Genomic DNA, 24,056 nt, shown 5'->3' on the forward strand with positions numbered 1-24,056 from the left:
ATCTTACATTCATATCAAGTTCAGATGAACTCATATACTCATATCTCTTCCAACATGGGTGTCAAAAGTATAGATGTTAATTACTTGTGACTACCAGTTCTCAAAAATTTTGATTTAATGGTCCTTTTGTCTCCAATAATTTAGCTTAATTAAGTATCATAATTTGATCTAATTGAAACATATGAGAGTTTTTTAGTATCACAATATTGTACTAAAGTTTTTTGGGGCATATAAGGGTTAATAATTAGATTCTACATATTTTTTATAAATATTCAGCTTCATCTATTATTTGATTGTTGGCACTAAGTGACAAATGAGAGTTTTTAAAATTTAATGCAAAGTTCTATAAAAAAAATTGATTGCAGACACTAAGAGACAAAGATGTGTGTGCGCGCGCTTGTGTTGTGGGTGTGCGCGCGCATGTGTGTGTGTGAGATAGGGAAAAAATTTACGTATGATAGACGTACGCAGGGTTGCGTACGATTTCTTGGTTATACGGAGGGTATAAAGGGGTTATACCCGTGGTATAACCTCTTGTAACCTCCATGTAACATAGTGTAACCTACAAATAAGTTCCACACTTCTGTTATCATATATTAAAAAATTTATTAATAGGTTACAAGTAAGTTACAGAAGGTTACATGGAGGTTACAAGGGGTTATATCGCGGTATAACTTCAAAATCGTACGCAGCGCTGCGTATGTCTATTGTACGCAATTTTTTTCCCTAAGAAGGAGGATTAGTGAACAAGATTTGAAAACGATTGGGAGATTTGCATACTGGTCAATTCTTACACAACTACCCATCTATCTCCTAAAATTCAATTTTTTCATATTAAAATGATATCAATGTAAAAAATGAAACTTAGGTGTTAGATATATAAATGCATAAGATTTGAGTGGTATGCATGTACATGCTTCTTTTAAATAAGGTGGTGGCAAGAGAAGGGACGGTAGCATTGGGGCCGGAAGTTATCGTTGATCTTCAGTCTAGAACAATAGTGGAATTTGACCCGCCCCTCATCAAGAAAAGATAGTGAGTCTATTTGTAGACTCTAGAAGAGCAAAAATTTTCTGTGCGGACTCATGACGTAGCTCTACGTGCGTCGGAAGTTATTGCTGAGTTATTTTCAGGTTATTTCTGGATTGTTTTCAATAATACCGAAATAATCCAAAAATAAAGACCGCGGGTTATTTATGGGTTATTTCAGGATTATTGAAAATAATCAGGAATAATCTACGCCGCACGTAGAGCTACGGCAGGAGTCTGGATAGAAAATGCGCTCCTAGGAGAGACAGATGTTGGTAAATCATCAAATAACTCTCATAACTATCTGACGAACAATCAATGTTGATATTATTTATCATATGTTTTTTTTTAGGATTTTAAGATCTAAATCTCCTCAGAAATAAATTATATTAGGCTCGTTGGATTCCTCTATTCAAGAAGTTTGATTTGAAATATAAATATGTCAAATTCGAACTTCATTTGAATCTTCAATTAACTACCCAAAACCTCAAATGTAATTCAATATATTGATTTGGGCTTGATTAGGCTCGGATTGGACCAATTATGATATTATTTTATTCTTCTTATCAAGACGGCCGGTTTAACCATAAGTTTATTGATATCGAGATCATAGATGATTTTTAATGAGTTAGAATATTTTTTATTTAAAAAATGACTTAATATTTGTGTCAATTGTTGGAAATTTTGTGACAAGAATTTACATATTTTCTTCTATTTATATTGACCATTGGCTAGATAGAAAATTATATTTTAGCTACTTATGTATAATTTAATCTAAATAAATAAATATGAGAATTTGCTAACACTTCCTAAACACATAAATATTCAATACTAATTATCTTTAATAATCTTAAAAAAAGAGAGGGAGGATATGTTTAAAATGTATGCATTTTAAATATAAATGTATGCATTTTAAACATAAGGTTTTAGTGAAGCATTATTTAAAAGTCTTTATTTTCATGCAAGCAATTAATGTGTACAAATTACTTTTATTTGAATTTAAATATTACTTAGATGAGGAAAACCAAATTGATTGGACATAATTCATTCTCCCTCAAGCTACCGTAATTAGAGGAAAAATTTTGTGTGTGATAAACGTACGCAGCTCTGCGTACGATATTGAGGTTATACTGAGGGTACAATGGAATTATATCTGCGGTATAACCCTTTGTAACCTCTCTGTAACCTTCTGTAACTTATCTGTAACCTAAAATAAGTTTCGTGCTTCTGTCATCATACATTAAGAATTTATTAGTATGTTACAAGTAAGTTACAGAATGTTACATGGAGGTTACAAGGGATTATACCGCGGATATAACCCCCTTGTACCCTCGATATAACCTCAATATCGTACGCAGCACTGCGTACGTCTATCACATGCAAATTTTTTCCGTGAGAGAGAGAGAGGGAGATTTTAAAATCTGATTTAACTAGCTTGTGATTTGACCGTGGCATCATTATTAATTTATTATTATTTATTTAAACTATGAATTTGTGATGACATACTCAATTGATAGCATTATTTTAAGAAACACTTCATGTAATGTCATTTGATGAGGGTTCATTTGTCATCACTTTTATATATTTTTATTTTTATTTTTTGTTTAAAATAAATCAACTTGTTTTTAAAAAACTCAAAACAAAAGATGCTTTGAATACTTTTAAATATTATTATCTGAAACAAATATATTTTAATTTAATTTAAAACACATATAAAATAAAATAAGAATAAAAAATGAAAAACAAGACAAAAGAAAGAGCACAAACTACTCTAGTTTTTGGTCAGCTTGATGGCATGATAAGAGTGAGAGAGTTTAAAATTTGATGCAAAGTTCTTTAAAAAATTTGATTGTAGACATAAGAGACAAAGATGTGTGTGTGTGTGTGTGTGTGTGTGTGTGTGTGTGTGAGGAGAGAGAGAGGGAGAGAGAGAGAGAGAGAGAGAGAGAGAGATTTTAAAATCTCATATACTTGGCTTGTGATTGAGCATAGCATCAGTATTAATTTCTTAGTATTTATTTACTATGAATTGATGATGACATACTCAATCTATAACATTATTTAAGAAATACTTATTATAATATCATTTGAATTGATGATGACATACTCAATCTATAACATTATTTAAGAAATACTTATTCTAATATCATTTGATTAGGGTTCATTGTTCATCGCTTTTATATGTTTTTATTTTCTTATTTTTAAAAATAAATCAACTTGTTTTTAAAAAACTCAAAACAAAAGATGCTTTGAATATTTTTAAAAATAATTATCTGAAATAAATATATTTTATATTAATTTAAAACACAAAGAAAATAAAATTAAAATTAAAAATGAAAAACAAAACACAAGAAAGAGCACAAACTACCTCTAGTTTTTGGTTAGCTTCTTGGCATAATATGCTGATATAAGAAAGGCGCTTGCTCTTTGAATGAAACAAGTAAATAACTATTTTTTTCACATTAAAAAGCTAATAATTACAGTCTATTTGATGTTATATAAAAGATTTGAGTGCTACGTATGTGAATATGAAATAATAAGTGTTAGATATGTAAATACATAAATAATATGTGGTAAGTTTGTAAATGCCCCTGGAATAAAACAGGTCCCACTTTCTCGCAAGTCAAATCGTAATAAAAATAATGTATCGAACACAATCATGATTTTAAAGCTGAATATAAAATACCGTTTATACAGTAAGCCTTGATCGGTCAATAATAGGAAAGGACAAAAAGGTCTTGTGTTAATTACTCATAAGATACTCACTGTCGTGTCATTAACTGCCAGGCGTCATAATAAGTTAGTTTAAGGAATCTCAATAGCCATGTAGTTGCATCAATTGCCACCAAATGGGCACGATGGTCGCAAGTGGAAGAAAATGTTACGCGTAGACGACGAAGTCGATCTCATCATACTGTTAAACATATAATATACGTACAATTCATGTTGTCGTCCGAGTATGACATAATATTTTCGCCTTTGATCGATATCAGGAGATATTGAATGTGATTTGATTACACGTATTAGCATGTAAAATGATATTGTGACAAGCTAATTAAGCCTAACAAAGCCAACTTTAATCCTAAATTAGGATATTGGAAAATAAATCTCTGGCACAAAAATAAGCAAATTAATGTTAATAGTATGATTTCGTATTTTAAGACGCAATTTCGAGTCGATTATAAGTTTATGATAAGATTATAAAATTTGTATTAGTTGTGCGTAAACATGAAAGTTACGCTGCATAGTAAGTATATAAAAATTATGTGTTCTATATATAAATACCCATAAAATATTTTATATTTTTTTTATCATTAATCGTAGCTTAAAATCAACATCATTTTTAGCCACCTATCAATCAAGTTGATATTGATGCCCTGACGATAGCTTTCATTCATTAAAGATTAATATCAACTTTATTTTAAATAGTCCTAAATTGACCCCAGTCCAGCCTAATATTTAGTCTAAATTTTATTAGTCTTAAAGTGACCCATATTTAAATAAGATATTTAATGTATTATTTAAGTCAATGTGCATACAAATCAACAAAATAATCTATTCTCCCTCAAAATAACTGAATTAAATATAATTATCAATGATATAAAATATTCACATATGTAGAAGATATTATTTTTCTTCTCGAGTTACTAAAGTGACAATGACAGAAGCGTCAATTTATTCATGGCTCTTTTTGGACATGCATGTAGCTTAAGAAATCTTGTAACAGACCATTGGATTTATTTTAAATTTTGCTGGACTCATTTTTTTTTTAAATTCCAACTAGATATTTTTCCGATGGCATTATAAATAATTATAGTAGAGGCCAGGGAATCTCTTTATTGATGTAATGACCTCTGATCTATATGTCTCAAAATACAGTTATATGAAAGGAAAGAATGGTTACTATAACTGTCAAAATGATTGAATTGATGTGTAGAGTAAATATTACATTACAATGTGAATGAAAATCTGTTGTTGGTTGATCACCTGACTTTCGAGTAGGGTGACTCTGTTGACCTCCTGATGTTCGGGTCGGCCAATTCTGTCGACAGGTAATTTGATGGAAGTGCACCTTCACTTGATTGCGTTCCTTCGTTTGGTGAATTTGTTGGTTAGAAGCCAATGTCGGTCGAATCTGCTGTAAAATCGATCGACTACTTGCGAGTGAAATTTCTATTATTTGATTTGGAACTTTGTCTGCATGCCTTCTTTTCTTGGCCGTCCGGTCCCTTTTGAGATTCATGCTGGCATTTTTGTAGTACACATATTAGTTCTCCAATTTTTCTGTTCCTTGATGACAACGGCTACGATAAGAACAATAAAATTTTTAAGCAATAAAGACAAGGTAATCGAGAAAATTAATTTAAAAATCAATTCTCCTGTGGTTTGCATGTCAAGCAGACCCTATAAACAAGAGCATGATGCTTGCGTTTGAGTTCATCGTATTCAAGTTTTTTTTTGCAATCTTCTATTCGACTTCATGGTCGATGGTTCGAACAAAAGGATACAGAAGTCGCCTTCTAGTCTTAGAAGTGTTTGATTTCTTTCACCCACCATGGTGGAGAAGAAAAAGAAAAATATTATAAGGAAAAAAAAGCGAACGGCACTCGAAGCTAAGTCGGTTGACCAGGTTACCGCTTTGGACACTCCTAGCACTCTGCAGCCGAAGAAGTCATTGAAGGCGGACCCCTGTTCGACTTCTAGCCCGAGTGTCGGTGTGCTTCTGGCAGAAGTCAGTTAGCTAATCCTATTGAGGGCGGTCAAGGGACGTCAAATTGTCCTTCAGTCCTCCCCGTTTTTTTTGCAGAATAAGGATGGAGGTCCTTCGGCTAAAAGAGTGAAAGTTTTTTCCATGACCCTTTTTAAAATAAATATATATTTTGGGTATCTAAAAAAAGTTTCCCTCGACGGTTTTTTAATAATCTTTTGACATCATTTTTAATATAGAAGAGTTAACTCTGCTGGAGGATCGCACTAGTAGCGGGTCGTCTAAGAACATTCTTGATCCTGACCCAACAGTTACATTTGTACATCTAGGATCAATCACAGCACCTCTAACATCGATTTTGTACCTCTAGGATCAATCGTCGCACCTTACAGACGACAGATCCTATTTTATCAACATCGATTAGACACTTAAGCAATTCTCACCATGAGCCATTGGAGGGCAGCAGCTATCTTTTGATTCAATGGAGTGCTGGAGGAGGGAAATGATTGGTCAACCGACTTAGGCACCGATCCCGCGCAGAAGAGGTTGGCTCATTGCAAGCGACCAGAGGCAGAGATCGTTGCACTTCAATGGAGGTCAGTTGACAATGTGAGGTTGCAGGTAGAGGTTGCAGTGCTCCAGGGTGTTCTGAGCACTTTACAGATTGAGATAGGGTCCATCTGTGAGTCAACCATTTTGAATAAATTTCTTCTAAATGTTGACCAGACGGAGCATTTTATGTTAGATGGAGAGCTGACCATCCTGATGATGCTTAAGTTTTTCCTTTGAAATAGGTAATCATGTCATTTGTAATAAAATAATATTTAATTAAATATGAGGTGATATTTGATGTGACATTTATAATTACGGGATGCCTCGATTTCTATGCTCACCAATAAATTGGGTCTGAGGCCATCTTTTATTTTTGTGCTTTCTGATTTCCTTCTTTTGGTCTCCCAATTATTTTTCTCATTCCTTCGACTTTCGTTTGTCTTCTTATTTCGTGGCATGATGGATCCTAAGTATTCCCCCACTCTGTTCTGCTCTTACCCCTCTATTGATGTGTCGATCTTGTCTGAGGGGGACGTGAAAGAGATGGAGTAGTTATATGTTTTTAATAATAGTGTACTCCTTCTAAGGGTATAAGAGTTGAAACGCCCGACTAACAATGTTGGCTCATATCTGATCTTCTACTGAGATTAGTTCTAGTACGACCTTCAATTGCCGCTGTGCTCCGAGTTGTGGAGCACCTTCAATAAGTATGGGGTTATTCCAGCGTAGGTCCTACTGAACTCTATTGTCGTTGTTATGATTTTTGTTTTCTACTGCTGACGGAAAGCCATCCTTTGGTCGACCAATATGTTCAGCCACTTTATTCATTCAAGCTTGATCAAGAGGGATTCGTCTTATTTTCCATCATAAAAAATCTCAATCTACTCAGTTGGAATAAGATGAATGACTGGAGAAAACAATTCATTGTGGGCATCTGCGTCAATGACAGGGGAATCTTGACCAGGTCGACAAGTATAGCGAAAGATAAGACAAAGTCCCTTTCAATGAAATACGCACCACTGGGACAATGTTGACCCGACATGAACTCTTGGTGCCCCAACATACTTCCAAGAGAAACGTATCTCAAGTACTAAATATTGAGATGACTTTGGATCTCTGGCTAGCTTCAAATATTGTTGAGCTCGTATGAACGAAGGTAGTGAAGGAAAAATTGGTTGTTAAGAAGCAAAAGTTGAAACTTCCTCCGTCGACACACAACCATATAAAAGGTAATATTTTAGAGGGTTAGTTCCTGGTGTTGTTGCCCCTGTGACAGCCGACGCCAACGATGCAAAATTGGTCACCTCTTGGTCTAAAACCTTGGTTGTCATTCAGAATAATATGATCGGTGATGTTATCATTATTGCTCAATCTAATTTGCTTGATGCTGGAAAAAATGAAGGAAAAAATCCTGGATTCGACGAAGGAGTTTTTGGAGGAGTTGAGGCTCTCAATACTTCAATCCCCCATACTACTCGGCATCCATCTCATCATCGACCGATCCACAATCAATTGATGTCCTTCCACTTGACTCATAGTCGGTCGATCCATCCTTTTACAAATTTATCAGAGGACCAAGGGTACTCATGCTGAACCCGAAACCTTTTTCAGTTCCACCCCAGACATGGATACAGAGATGTCCCCATCTACGACCCCCCTCCTCCTCCCAAAAAAGATTCAGCCCTTCGGTCAGGCATGGAGCCTCGCTAAAGAGAAAATGGGAAACCTTCAAACAACATCCGGTGAATGGGGGAGAAAAAAGTTTATGGGTCGGCTCCGACGAGTGGTTCAGGTTAGTGGATACCTCGAAGGATTGATATCTCAATTTTGAAGAGAGTTTTGGAATCTCATCAATTTTGGTGGAGTTGATGTGGTTGGAGAACCTTGACCGGGATTTGAAGAAATTGAGCCACCCAGACATTCTTCAATACACAACCTGGTTCCATCTTATGGCGACGTAAGCTGCTCATCTTTAGAAGCTGGCGTTAAATAAGTCAGAGAAATTTTTGGCCAAGGCTCATAAAAATGTCTCTTCGGTGGAAAGTGACATTCGACAGCTTTAGGACGAAAAAAATCATCTTCAGCTAAAACTTGAAAGTTATGTTGCCAAGAATAAGGAGCATGTTGAATTGTTGGATGCCCTTATGAATGTGAATAATGAGCTCAAAGAAAAAGTTGCTTCATCTATTTCAAACAAAAAACATATGGCAGAATTGACAAAATAATTTTGGTTGGGCATGGATTACACGGTTGAAATATTCGTACACCATGGCCTTGTTGATGCCAAATTTTCTGAGTAGAACAAATTTTCAGCTTTTATCCCTGACAAAGCTGAAGATTCTTTGGAGGAAGAGGTCGAGATGAGTTCCAGCGACGAAGTTCCCTCGACTGCACGTTGAACCTCATGTACTAAGAAAATTTTGTTCTTTCGCTCTTTTTTGTCAGTCGAAAGAAAAAAAATTAAACTTTTAATCACTTTTGTATATATAAAAAATCTTTCATTTATTTTTTTTTTAATTTTTTCTTTAAAATGCTTGCGATAGATCTATGGCTATCGACTTTTTGCTCAACTCAAAATCGAGTGGTGATGCTTCAAACCATGGATTTTGTCCTTGGTAAGTTGAATCCCCTCTAGAGCTAAATCCTTAACTCATATGTGCATTTTTTAGATCAATTGATTACCGTCTTTTAAAAATCGATCACTTTAATGCACAGAGATTGATTTTTTCGAACTGTTTTATGTTTATCGATCCTTTAATCATCTTAAAAGTGAATCTCTCATTATTTGTCGAGTGATGTTGATTAAAGATTAACCGACCGCTTAATGTTCTTTGTTATAATTGTTCGATCAGATTATCGCCTCTAGAGAGACTTGCATCTGAATTGATGGTTCAAATTACAAATCATGTCGTTGGTAAGTTGAACCGCCTCAAGGGCTAAATCTCGAACTTAGACGGAGTAACTTATGCATCGATCGATTGATCTACATCGATCGACCATTAATTTTTTGAATCGATTGAATGTTTTTCATTTCAACTGATTTTTTAAATCTGTTGATTGTTTAGTATTTTGATCAACTATTTCTCATGAGCCTTCCCGCTAGCCTTGCCATGACCAATGAATCAAATTTCTATCTCGGTCGGATTTACTCCTAACAGTTAGCACAGATCTTGTTTTTACCAGTGTGGGTAGCAATCAGGACTTATTCCTGGGATGATTTTTTACACTTTCATGGATCTTTTGCTAGGGGACAGAGAACCAACTCCAAAAACTGAACTCTTCTTGAATTGAGAGATAGGGTTTGACAACTTAATGGCTATGAATTGTCGATCGATCATTACAACCGGTCACTTTTGATGTGCACTTTTTTATCGATTGGTTCAAGTTTCCCAAGCATTTAAAGATGATTGTCAAACGTCATTCGATCGGGTTGAGTTTACCAAGTATTAAAATGATTGTCAAACACCATTCGCTTTGTTCGAGTTCCCTGAGTGTCGGAGAGACCTAGGTATTATACAAATGAAATTAGGCAACTCTAATTTTCATTATATTGATAAAATGATGATTTACACGTTGAAAATGACACTACCTTCGACATATACAGAAGAAAATTCTCTCAGGTCATCTCCGCTCCATGTCCAGAGGAGCTCCTTCCCTCAACAAATCTTTTGCTTGTAAACCTCTGAAGAGACGCATTGTTGATTATGTACGGGTCACTCCATGTTTAATCCAACTCGTCGACTCCTTGTCCACAAGCAACTGGATTGACATTCTTCATAACTAAATCTCTTGGAATGAATGTATTATCTTGGACATGTTCGTTGAAGCAACACGGGGTCTGCCTTCTCAATTCCTTCTGTTGAAAGGCTGAATCGGTCCATTTTTCCTCCGCAAGGTTGAGAGCCAATATTGCCCCCTCATTGTTAGCTTCTTGCCATTCGGCCAGATTCTCTTATGTGAATGAAGAAGTTGTGATGACTCTTTAGATGTGATGGTTGTATTCGACCAAATAGAGGAGTAATTATTTCTTAATCAGCAAGGTATAGCCAAAGAAGCAAATAATTAAGACTTCATAGAGTACCAACTAATAAGAGATGATGGTGAAATACATATGGTTTTACGAGTTCTCCAAATTGAGTTCAAGAGAGATCAGTGGTGACTTAGACATAATATCTTCCATACTTATTATATTGTGAAGAGTAAGGTGTGGAGTCTCATCATAATACAAAGGTAGTTATGGGAATTTAATGTCTACACATTTTGTGGACAATTTGAGCCTCACTATCCAAACATTTCTCCCATCTATGATAAAAAAGGAAAGTGAGATCAATGTTGACAAAGAAAAAACTTCTTAGAGTTTTCAATAGAAGACAAACTACATAATCAAGGGTGGTGTGATGTTGTGTCTATGAATTCATGTTACAATCTATTAGACTGATGTGGTAGTATAACAGGATACACTTTATGATGGCCACAAAAAAACTTACTCATTTATCAATGATAAATAATGTATTGTGCTTTTATCCTTGAAAGAGTCTGTAGTGATGAGTACTTAGAAAGATAGTGCCTTGTGCTACATTTGTATAAGCTATAAGAGACCTATCAATGGCTTTGGCTTTAGTGATATTGGAAGGCAATGATAAAGAAAAGTTGATACCTAAGGCTAGGGGTGTAAACGAGTTGGGTCAAGCTCAAGCCACCCTCGACTTGAGCTTGATTAATTAATCAAGTTCAAGCCCAAGTTTAAACATAATTCTATAAGTTTGAGTGAGTTCAAGAGCCAATTTATCATTATGAAAGAGAGAAACAATATTAATTTAAACTAGTGTTATAATAAAATTGAAAATAGAATAAGCAATTATGAGATAAATAAAAAAAATAACTTGATATAAAATATAAATATAAAGCATTATTCTTAGAAACTTTTAATAATTTAAAGAAAAAGACTTGAATTTTAATATTTTTTTTATATTTTATATAAATATTTTGTTAAATGAGTTGACTCACAAGCAAAGGAGTTAAATCGGGTTTGGCTTGACCTTGGATTGTTAGCTCATCAAGCTCAACTAACGAGCCACTTTTCAGGTCGAGCCCAAGTTGGCTCTCATGAGTCTACTTGGCTCAATTAGGCCCCTACCTAAGGCAGTGCAACAAGGGGTGTAATGAAATGAGTCAAACTCCAATCATGCCTAACTCAAGCTCTACTCCATGTAAAAATGCAAACTCTAGAGTGAGCTCAAGCTCGACTCACAATAATGACACCATCTTACTTTCTTTCAGGTGTTGAGGCTCTATCTTGATCATGGGTAAGAGGTAGAGCCTTTTGATGCTTGCACGGCTCCTATTATTAACGTCGGATGCAAACACCTGGTTATTCCTCATCTAAGACAGTCGTTGTCACCTATTTTCCTCTTGCCCTACTCTGACCAAACCACATACTCTTCCATCCCTTCATCTGAGGCATTTTTTAATACTTACATTAATTCTTTTACATGTCCTGGGATTTTATAGATCAGTGTCATGCAACTTCCCATTATAGAAATTTCTAACGAGAAATTGTAGTTTCATTGACACTTATAAAGTTAAATTGGATCCACCCATTCTCCACCATCCGATCATCATCTAAGAGATGCATCAAACATTTGATTCAACATGCGCGATTTGAAGATAATTGGCTCTCCAATTTAATCAATATCATCAAGTCCTCTAAACCACCAGACCATAAGAACTTATTGGTATATATACAGTTGTAGGTTGCAATGATTAATTGTCTTCCAGACATTTTTATCGAGATAAGAATATTATTATTTCATCAACATAACCTTAACCATACCACTAAAAAAAACCTCAAATCAAATCAACGAATTCTATATCCCTTCTTTTAGACTCCGAAGAGATCATTGCTTATGGAAAAAAATCACTTTAATTAATGGGTTCACTCAAACCCCAACTGGTTATATAATTCTTGTCACCATCCTTCTTCAATTATTAACATTATCCCTATATCTAACCATTCCGATGCAAAGATGTATTCCAAACCTCAATAGTATAGCTTTGGCAAGCCAACTTGCCATTATTGTCAAAGCATGATCAATACCAATCGCCGACTTGAAACTCAAATATGCGATCTAACTACTCCTTCAAACAACCTCAAGCAAGTCATCATGCTGACTGACCATCATGCCTCTACTGCGCAGTCTTCGTTGCAAGTTCTGCGACTCCTACAATAACAATCAAGAGCAGGAATTAACCAATAGGGATCCTTAGCTATAACTCAAATCAAACAGAAAAAGGATTATGATTGATGCATTTACATGCATACCAATTAATTCCTATGTATTTACTACCTAGAATCAAAATTGGATCAAGTCAACCTATAACTTAACTTTGTGATGCACCAGCAAAGCCCTCATCATTTACAGGAATGTACAAATAATGAACCAAAACAGTATAAATCACCATGTAGAAATGGCCTTATAACATCATCATCATCAAAAAGCAATGTAATCAAAAAATTCAAATGAAGCCTCCTAAAAAAACAAAAGCATGCATTGCAAGAAGATGATGTGACGATATTGGTAGTAAAAAACTATGAGATACTTACGCAGCCATTTTTTGTGCCATAAAACATCAATAGAAAAGGGAGTGGACAGGCTTGAAGAAGAAGACCAACACTTCAAAGGTTACAATTTGGAAGATTTACATACATATCGCTCAATTCTCATGTATTTACATATCCAATACATAAACTCTAACTTCACATATATGGCCTTATCCATGCATGAAAGTAATTTTTCCCTTTTTATTAGTTAAAATTGTAATTTTTTTATTTTATATGAAACATTTGGTGGTAAAAATGTAAAAAAAAAATTTTGGGTGTTATGCATGTAAATGCATAGAAGTTGGTTGGCATGCATGTAAATGCCCATAAAAACTTTCCAAAATTATTCTGTAATTTTACTTGATCCAAAACCTCATTCTAAACAAGCCAAAAAATTTTGATTGCAGCTAATAACTTCTATCAGTTAACCATACAAGAATTTCTCAAGAAAATGCTTCAGAAATTTACGCATATACCGCACAATTTTTATGTATTTACATATCTAAACCCCAAGTTTGATATTTACATTTATAACTCCTTTGTGTCGTAAACATATACATGAAAAGGTGTCTTTCACTTTTAAAAGAACAGTGATGATATTTTTTTCATGAGATATTAAAGACTTGTGCGGCATGCATGTAAATAAGAATGTTAACGGTTAAAGATGTAAATAAAAGATAATTGTGTGGCACATACGTAAATGCCACACAATAGGTTGGTGTCATAGTGCGCAATGGTTAAAATCGATACCAACTTAGAAGAAGCTTTCTGGCATGTCACGAATGCAAAACCGACTAAGCGAAAGGATTACCTAAATGAAAATATTCGTAACACCATAGAACACCAGTGCGGAATTCTGTCTCAAGGAGCTAAAACAACTTGATTCCCGCATTCTCATTTGCAGCCAAACTATTTGGAAACTTGATGCAGAACTTGATTCTCAGATTACTTTTCTGAATGGATCATTGGGTAATGGCATGCCTTCCCTGGGCACAATCTCCTAATAGCTGGGATGAATAACAGTAGTTGTGAATTGTGAGGCTCCGGCCATCTAAGGCTATTATACGGGTTGTGTAAGCTGTCAGAGCCTCAACCCGAGAGATTCTTTTTGAAATGATAATGTCATTTCCCTCCCTGTAAACACATGTAATTTTTTGCTGCCAAGGGAGGTGTGTCGGGGTTAAAAGGGCTAAAAAATTGGGTTTTTTCACGTCCTGAAAGTAGATCGGCATGTAGGCGCTGCTACCCTGGCCCCTAGGGGCCCGGTCTGCTGCCATGGCATCTGCTGGCCCCTTCGCGCCTACTTTCGATGGGCTCGGAAAAAATGGTTGTTTTGAGTTGTTTTGGGTTCCTAGGTGCGTGGGACCGGCACCTAGGCGCCTATCTGGTGCATGGGGGCTAGAAACCGGTGCAATGATTCTAGGGGCTCGGTTTGGAGGCTCTGGAGATAGTTTTGGGCTCTTAGGCGCCCGGGGTTGGCGCCTAGGTGCTAGTCTGACCCGTAAATGTTGCTTATGCGTAGATCGGTGAGTGGAGGGTTTCTTCGATCCTTTAGTCATGGGGGACCAAACAATACTGAAATATAACCCCTTAAATTAAAAAAATATGTACTTTTATCAGTCATCTATAGGGGAAATCGTCGGTAACAGTCGCCTGCACCACGGTGTGGATAGGGTGTTCAAAACCATAATTTTTGCTCGGCTGGCAGTAAGAAAGTTCTCATCAATCCATAAGCCACAAAAACTTGTGTATCACTGAAATAGGACCCAGTAAATCATATATGAACATTTTAGGAGTCTCAAATTGGGGTTTTTGGTGCCGACAGAAGTCCTAGACCCTCGCGGGTGTAAAATCGGTCTGAACCCGAATTTCCCCAAAATGTTTGTGGGGAATCCTAGCAGCTACCCTTGGCCTTAGAAGAGTCCGGATTGATGGATATGGGTCTTTCAACATCATAACGGACGTAAAAAACATCTGGAGTTGAGGCTAACACCACTTTGCAGTGAATTTTCCCCTAGTACGTGCAGAAGAGCTCCGTGACTTTTCTTGACCCCTGGGAGGCTCCGAATAGATACAGAGGGACCTCTAAACACCAAAGTAAACATCAAACATGTACAAATTTCCTGATTGAGTCGGTTCAACTCCAGGTTCTCTTGGGTAAGTTTGAATCAATGCAGACCTGGCTTCGTGCCCTAAACACGTACCAGAGGTCTCAGATGAGTTTCTTGAGCTACGGGATGCTACGGGTGAGCAGTAAGTCATCCCGAGCCAGTCAAGTGGATAGCCTACAGGTGTGACATCAAAATTGATACCAACAAAATTCCAAAACCCCATATGTTGAAGAACTTAAATAGGTGTAACTTAAGAGAAAAAAAGTTCTCCCACTTGGCACGGAAGAGCCTATATCGAAAGAGAGGGGAAAAAATATTATGATGTTGTAGAACCCCCCAATTCACAATAGGAGAGATGCAAAAATAAACAGACAACAACAACCAGCGTACTTATATTAAAACTACTCTAGCAAGGGCTTCCCTTAAGATCAACTAAAATGGGCCCTATCCACATTTTAGGCCTCTCTTAGTCAATTAATATATTTTATTAGTTGAATTGTAAGAAACATCAAAGATTGAGGGATTCTAGCATCATTATTTCACCTTTCTTTACTCCTAAGCTCTACCTCTTGTTCTTCCTCTTCATTGGGAAGTAGGTTTGTTTAACTCATTCTATGAATCTCCCAAAAATGTAGGTTGGTAAGATTCCATTTCTTCATAGATTTTAGCCTTATGCACCAAAAAAAACATATGCCCTAAATGATATGGTATTTGACGCCACCACGAACATATTTCATGCATTGATGGAGCGTAAATGTTATCATCTCGTACACATAAAACTCACTATAAAAATAGTTTAATTGTCACAACAATTAAATTTTACTAAAAAATTGTGCTTGTATCAATCATGTATCATGAAATTTGACTCTAACAATCTCTGAAGATTTATTATAAATAGGACTTTACGTGATTTATTAATAAAAAAGTACTGTTCAATTACTAATAGTGGGCTTTTCATAGCCCCAACAAAAAAGATATAAAAAAAACTACCCAGAGAATTGAGAATTTTCCAGTAGTAAAACAAAATGATAGCCAAAGAAATTTATAAACTAAGATAAAAATCACTACAATGATAGTTTAACTGTCATCATTGTTATTGTTAACCTTAACCTCACTACTTTGGTCAATCTTATGAGCCATTTGTTCCCATTCTAATGTCAGAATTGATACTTGGAAATTGCATGAGATCTTTGCAATAAATTAGGATCAATTTACATTAATTATATCTACTTTATGAATTTTTTCTAACTCATTGTTTTATAATACATGTTATAAAACTAAATAAAAGGGTGTTATAGTTTAGAAACACAAAAAAATAGATGAAATGAATTTCTTTCGTAATTAAAACTAATAATAATACATATAGTAATAGTAGCAATTTAACATAAACATATTCTATTACAGCGACTTAAGTTCAACATTACTTGCATCACAACTACAAGAGTGGGCTTAAAACCTTATCTTTCATTTGTGTTTGTTGAGCATTGCATCAAACATAATTTTTTATTTTTTTTTGCAAATCTTTTTAAACAACTTATACATATGATACCTTAAAGGCCTTTTCAATCTAAACTCCTTCAAAATTTGTTTTACCTGCCGTCTAACTAATATGTTTTCTGTCCTTCGCTGTATAAGACAAAATCATCCTTGTCAATTTTCAACTACCATGTCTTCAAAAAGTACTTGTTTAGTTGATAGAATCATCTCATAATTTCTGCTTCTAATTTTTTGCACATCCATCCAAACAATCTCAATTCCATTACACACAAATTAATTTTGGATGTTGTTGTTTATTACTTAAGTCTCAAATCCATTAGTCAGCCTAATTCTAATTTTATTAAACTTAACTTTAAGTCTCAATGATATGCACTTATTGCATATTACTAAGGTAATTCTCTATTTTAACCACATAAAAGTAACTTTAGAAATCAAATTCATATGCATATGCCTTCTTTTATACAATAGATCCAATAAACTTAAAATCAACACCTAAATATTATTTTTTCTTATATTAATACTGATTAATAAGTATTAATATCACACTCCAACAAAATTGCATATTATATACTCAATGTGCTAATTCTAAGCATCTACGTTGTACCCATTACCTCCATTTTGCTAATCTTTCATTTGTTTTGGTAGATCTCTAACAAAATAGAACTATCGTTCACAAAAAAGCATGCTCCAAGGTAACTCACTTTAAAAATCTTATAAGGATCTTCATAACTAATACACAAAAATATAGAATCGGTGTTAATCCTTGATACAATTCAAATCAATACTTTAGCAAAATATTAATTCAAATGGTACTCAATCATATGTCGTCTCAAAGTTAATAAAATCATAAAAAAATATTTTCACTTTTTATTATACCTTTTTCATGAATTATTTTGCACATCATAATGGCATAAAACCAAATTGAAATTTCGACGCTAGTGTAATTTTACCACATTTAAGTTCCAACTCTTAATAATAATTTATTGTATGACTCAAGTGTGATTTTTCTATGATTTCCACAACCGTGAACATGCCATATTATTCTCTTCAAATATTTTGTCTTCTTTGTCTTCAATCATTCTATTGAAAAGCTTATCAACAAAAGTATTGTAGTATCCTCATAACTCTCAAAATCTCAAAAATAAGGTCATATGGACCTTAGCTTTAGGTTTATGCATCTTCTTAAGAACTAACTTCACTACTTTTTTGTCAATTATAATATGCCCTATTAATTTGTTTATTATGCTCTCCTAAAAATAAGCATTTCAACAAAATCTCATCTAATAACTATTGGATTAAAATCTTCTTCAGATTTCACAAATTTCACTTTGCCTCTTATCTCTTGTCTTTGCTAACTTATATCTCCTTTTTTTCCTATCCTACCCACAAACATATTATATCAAGCACTACCAATTGTAGTTTTCGCTTTATTTATCACATTGTAGAATAGTTCTAGCTTTTAAAAGCACATCACTCTATCGTACTTAATATTAATAACCTTTTGTATCTCTCTACCCTACCACCAAGTTTCTTTGTACTAATTCATAATTAATTCACAAACTCTCCAAATATCTACAACAATATTCTAATTAGAACTAGTCATCTATTTCCAGACTCTCTGCTCTACTACTAAAGAATTTCAACTTTAATCTCCTTGCAAACTATCATAAAATATTACAATTTCTACCCTTTCAAAATGCATTGCCTTACTTTGAGCATATATTTCAAAAAAATAATTTCTTTATACTCCAAAGATATTCGTTAATACTTAATAATGCATGTGTCATCAAATTTTCTTTTGAAATATCCATATCATTCAAACAAAAGATGACCACTAAAATATTTTATTCAAAAAAGAAAAATTTTAATGAAAAAAAAAAGATGCAATAACTTGGCAACAGTAAGAGAAACTACAATGAAAGAAAACCTAGAAATGCAAGAGTTTAAGAAGTATCCACACTATTATAACGAAACATAAAATTTAAGCAAGCATTTAAAAGCTCTTGGCACTTTAGAAGTCTAAAGAAATAATCTATGTGAGTAGAACAGTAAGGCTCAAAACTGAAGAATTAAAATTACCTCAAAATAATCTATGTGAAATAACATTGAAAAAACTCATTAAGAATATTTTGAACAAAACGCTCCAGAAAAAAAACATACAACATAAAATATTAAGAATCACCTATAAGAGGAATCTTCAAAAATTAAATTTACATATAAAACATAAGCATACCTCGAGGAAGATAAAATCGAAGAAGAGGAAGCAAGGCGGCAATCAAGGCAAAGAAGAGGAAGACTCTAGATGTTGTGGAGAAGAAAATGACGCTCTAGTGGATTGATGCTACCAGACTTCTACAAACGGGCTTGGAACGATAGTTTTATGCTTGACAGTAAGACGAAGCTGAAACCTCAATTGGCGAATGGACTCGGGACAACGCTCTCCAGAGAGATGGCGAGAGAATGAGATTGAGATGACACTCAATAGAGAGACAACAAGCGAACGACCTCATGATGATGCTCAAAAGACAGACAAAGGGATAGTTGTGATGCACAAATGAGCTCAAGATGATACGCTATAGAAAAAAGAAGCAAAGAATATACCTTAACTCACACAATGGCTACAATGTGTCGTGTGTGGGCGTTTATGTATAAGGGTATGATATTAGAGAAAACATATTAGTAATGTAAATATATAAATTAATATGATTAAAGAAATGAAGCAATGTCTCAAGCATGTCGAGGCATATGCCTTGTTGCAAAAAGGTGTAAGCGTTGTCGTACTAGTAAGGCTTAAAGCCTCAAAGCGCTCTTCCTGCACCTCAATTTGAGGCGCACATCTCCAATGGTTTTTTAAACTAAGATCGCACTAATGCATCATTGCAAGATTTCACAAAATGGCTGAGATAAGCCTTTAGGTGAAAGAAAAATAAGCTAGAAAAAGTAGAACAAAAATAAATTTGTAATCATTTTTATCGTATTATTATTTCTGATTCCATACCCAAAAAGAAATTACATGTTCTTGTTGGTATCTTGATTGTCTCATAATTCTATTAAATTGAATTTTCATTTCTATTGCGTAATAAACTTATTGCAGGCATAATTTAGTGGTAAAAGTGTGATTAACAAGCCACGTATCAATCAAAAAAAAAATGCTCTAAATTGCTTTGCCCTTTGCAAATTAGTAATAGGTTTGTTCCATTAAGCATTAAAAAGCTAAAAGAACAAAGCAATCATAAAACAAAGTCACATAGGAAAAATTAATTCTTACTCTAAACAAGGTTATGAACCATTGGTCCATGAAATTCAAAATCCTCATCCGCACTATCATACTATCACTCCACAATAACCCTAGTCACGACTATTAAAGAACTTAACATCCCCCCCATAACTTCTTAAAAAAAGTTGAAGTCGCTCTCAATTCAACAATAACAACGTGCACGTTAGGCTAACTGTAGGTAAATGAATTCCTACTAAAATATCCAACTTATGCCCAATTCAACAAAATGATACGTCAAGTATGAATGACAAAATTCCTCATAACACTATCATACTATGTTTATAATGCTAACCTTACAGCAATGGCTGGAGCAACAGGTACACACTACTACTTTTCTTCTTTTTACCACACTCCTCTTTACTGCGTGTTACAACATGTTTAATTTAATTCACTTGCAAAGACCCTTGGGGTAGACAAGAGTAGGACATATGCTAGGTGGAACCCTACGACAGGCCATGAGACCCAACATCAATTGCATGCTCACACAAAAAATCCTAAACTTGAAGTTGTCACGTATGAAGCTTGGAGCAAACTTTGTGGGCAACACGTTGAGGAAGCAAGGGGATGAAGGACAGCTTCAAGCAACAAAGCAAGGCAAAACATGAAGCAGACCTATTCCAGTTAAATCATTACTTAGCTTTAAATAACATAACCCATAAGAATTCAAGGCGGTTCGTCTAGCACGACGTAAATCCTCACATTATTTTTAGGCTCTTGCACAATCATGTTGCACGTTATAAGTTCTAACTCCCTTTAGGTGATAATGTTGCCGTTTACTACCACTTAACCCCTCCTATCTTCATAGGTTGTTTGCATGATTGGGTATTATGTCAATGTAAGCCCTAAATAATAAAATCGGCAGGAGTGAACCTTTAAATAGCATCATCTTTAAAATATGTAGTCAAACAATAAGATAGTTTGAGAAGTCATCGAGGTTCTTCTCAGGATTTGTGGTGTCGCTAATTTTCCCTCATTCGAACGCCTAAAATAATTGCTACTATTTGGTCCCTTTCCACTTGATTTTCCATATCCAACCTTGAAAACTAAACTTTGAAATCTTGAAGACAAACCCACTGATCTTAATCGAAAGTTTTTTTAAGTGACTTCGGTCATTTAAGATGTGATAAATTATAGGGGATTGCGTATATAAGGAACTTGGAACCCAGGTAAAATAAACCCCTTCCTAATATTTATATTAGGTAGGGGAATTTGTAGGTCAAACATAAAAGGTTCACAGACCAAATGAATCTCATAAACTATTTACTTTATGCAATCTAGCTCACAGTCAAGAAATATGTCTATCTCTCGGGAAGATGTATTGTTTTTGATGTTGCTTGATTACTTAAATTGTTTATATGAGATCTTTGTAGTCTTATTTTTCAAAATTAAAATACTTTTTTTTCAAAAATAAAAAATTATATATAAAATTAAATCATTTTCAAAAGCTACTGACATAATCACAATTTGGAGACCGACAAATATAAAAGAAAAATTCAAAGAGAAAAAGAGGATGTTGATGTTTCTCACAATAAAAGTTCAAGGCCTTAGATGAGAAGCTTGAGATTACGTTTATACTTAAAATTGGTATCAATCTCCAAAGAAGTTAAAGAATAAAGAACATTCTAATATAATTTGAAATGATTACATTTAAGAAGATAATAATGAAATTAAAACTATTTAATTTATAAGACTCAACCAAGTATATATATTTGAGAATTAAATGTTATTTTAATTAACCAAGCATAAGTGATTTAAGAATATGCATATAAAAGGGAATTAATATAAGTTAAGTTAAGATTATTAAGGGTTTTTAGGAAAATTCAATCTTAAACAGGTATTTGTGCACTTTGATATATATATTTACTTTATTAAGAAATCTTATAACCCTAATAATTTTTCATGAATTTTCAAAATGTCTACCTTTAAGAATTGAATTACTTGAGAATAAGTAATATTTAAGTTTGAGAAAACTTGATGTGTATAAAAAATGTGTGATGTGTATATATTTATTTTATCATGTACAATATATTTTTATTCTTTTATAGGATATTTGTAATGTTTTATGTTGCATACAAAAAGAATTGGAGTATAGGGAGCATTTTAAGCAAATTGGCTAAAAGAGTTCAAACTCCCCAAGATGTGCCTAGGCACTAGTGAAGATCCCCATTTGACTAGGAAAATCGAGCACATAGAAACCTAGCGTCGTGTCAGGCACTTAGGCGCCCCATCTAGTGATTCCATAACATGCAAAAGATAGAGCGTCTGGAAATCCAGTGTTTAGTCCAAGCAACCTGGCACCTAGACTAACACCTAGGTGCTTGAAGAGGAAAATCCTTTGTGCCAAATTAAAGTTGTTTTCTTAAAATTCTAAGTTAACCCACGTTAGGATTTTTAACTTATAGATGTAGAAGCTATTATTTTAACCTTTCAATTTTTATTTACATTCAAATTAACCAATTGGAATGTTAAAATGAGTTGTAATATAGGACTATCAGAAGAAGACTAGATGCACAACTAAGTTAAAACATATGAAACACCTTGTGGGCATGAAACTATTCAAAATTCCATATGTCAGTTCCGAGCATTAGGTTTGTGATTTGGAGCATCTAATTCTTACTCGTTCTGTCTCTATTGTTGTAAGGGGATAAAAGGCAAGCATTGAGATTTTTTATGGGTATTGGGTCGCTCACGCTCAAAGGAGCATTAGATTTCCCAGATGGGTGTCAAGTCACTCATACCTGGAGGAGCATTCGGTTGCTTTCTTGCAGTGCCAAATTCCATATACACGGTTCTTCATGTTAAATGGATGAAGTGATGGGTTTCCAAGATGGGCGAGGAGTTTCCAAATTGGTTGATGTCTTTCAAATATATATGATATTTATATATTATTTTATATTATTTGTGTCATGTTTATACTTCTTTTCATGATATTTGTGGTTATATATGCAGTGTAACGATGATTAGGTAACATGTGGAACAAAGGAGATGAAACAGACACAAAACAGGTTGAACTGGGCTGAACTAAGCTAAATCGATGCTTAGGCACCATTCATGAAAGTTTAAGCAGCAACCTTGGGTGCCCAGAGCTAGAGGCCCAGTCGCTTAGGCGTCCAAGAACAATGTTTTATTTACCCATCTTTTGAAACCTCATATGAAAATTTTTCAAACTATAGCCTAATGATCAGGGCAAATTTTTCACACCTCAGCTTAATATGTGGCCCTCGTACTATAATGCATCATTTCTAATATGATTAGAGTATTCTTTATATATAACAAAATAGCTTGAATGAACAAAACAAAATGAAACATCTTTGAATAATACTCAAGCCATGATAAAACAACAATTAACCATAATAAATAATAATCAATCTATGATTGAATAATCATTCAAAAATATTTAATAATATTTAAATAATGATTATACTCTGATCAAACATCTAAAAATCATTCTCGAATGATAATCAAATAATGATCAAATCGTAATTAAACAGTAACTGAACCAACTTTAAATCTTGTCGGGTCAGAATTGAAAAATATTTAAACCATCTTCTAAATATGAACCATGATTAAATAGCTTGTACCATGATTGAATCGTCTATGAACGTTCAAAGATAATTTAATAATGACTCAAACAAGATTTAAAGGCTATTGGAAGACTAGTCGAGTCATGGTTGAAGATAGTTTGAAGATACATAATTAGGGTATAAATACTGTCCCAAGATTGTATTTAAAAATTATTGAATTATTATTTAATCATAATTTGGAGACCAAAGAGATTCTAACAAGTTTCGAACATGTAATTTAATGTATATTAACACTCTTTAGGGATTAGCATAAGCAATGTATTTAATCTTTAAATGTTCAAACAAATAACATCACAATTTATTGCAAAAGATAAACGTAAAAAAAAGGGCAACTACATGCCACCTAAAACTTGTTATTTACAAATCAACTTTCTTTCAACCATTTTTCAAATTTTCTCTCAAATAACAACGGTCATGTTAAAACCCCAACCCATATTTTTTCATTCTTATCAAAGTTTCAATAATTTAATCGATTCAGTGGCTTAAAAAAAAACCACCTGGACGATTAATTTGTAAATATCAATATTTCATGTGATATATATATATATGATTATCTCATAAAAAAAAAAATCTTGTTGTAAAATTCATCAAAGCATGAATTTTTATGCTCACAATCCCAAACGTAAAGCTACCTGAAAAAGGAAAAATTGAATAGGTCATATAATCAAAAGTTAATATAACCGTTAAAATTCAGATT

The sequence above is a fragment of the Phalaenopsis equestris genome, unplaced genomic scaffold, assembly GCF_001263595.1.
Source record: "Phalaenopsis equestris unplaced genomic scaffold, ASM126359v1 Scaffold000123, whole genome shotgun sequence".
Classification (NCBI taxonomy): Eukaryota; Viridiplantae; Streptophyta; class Magnoliopsida; order Asparagales; family Orchidaceae; genus Phalaenopsis; species Phalaenopsis equestris.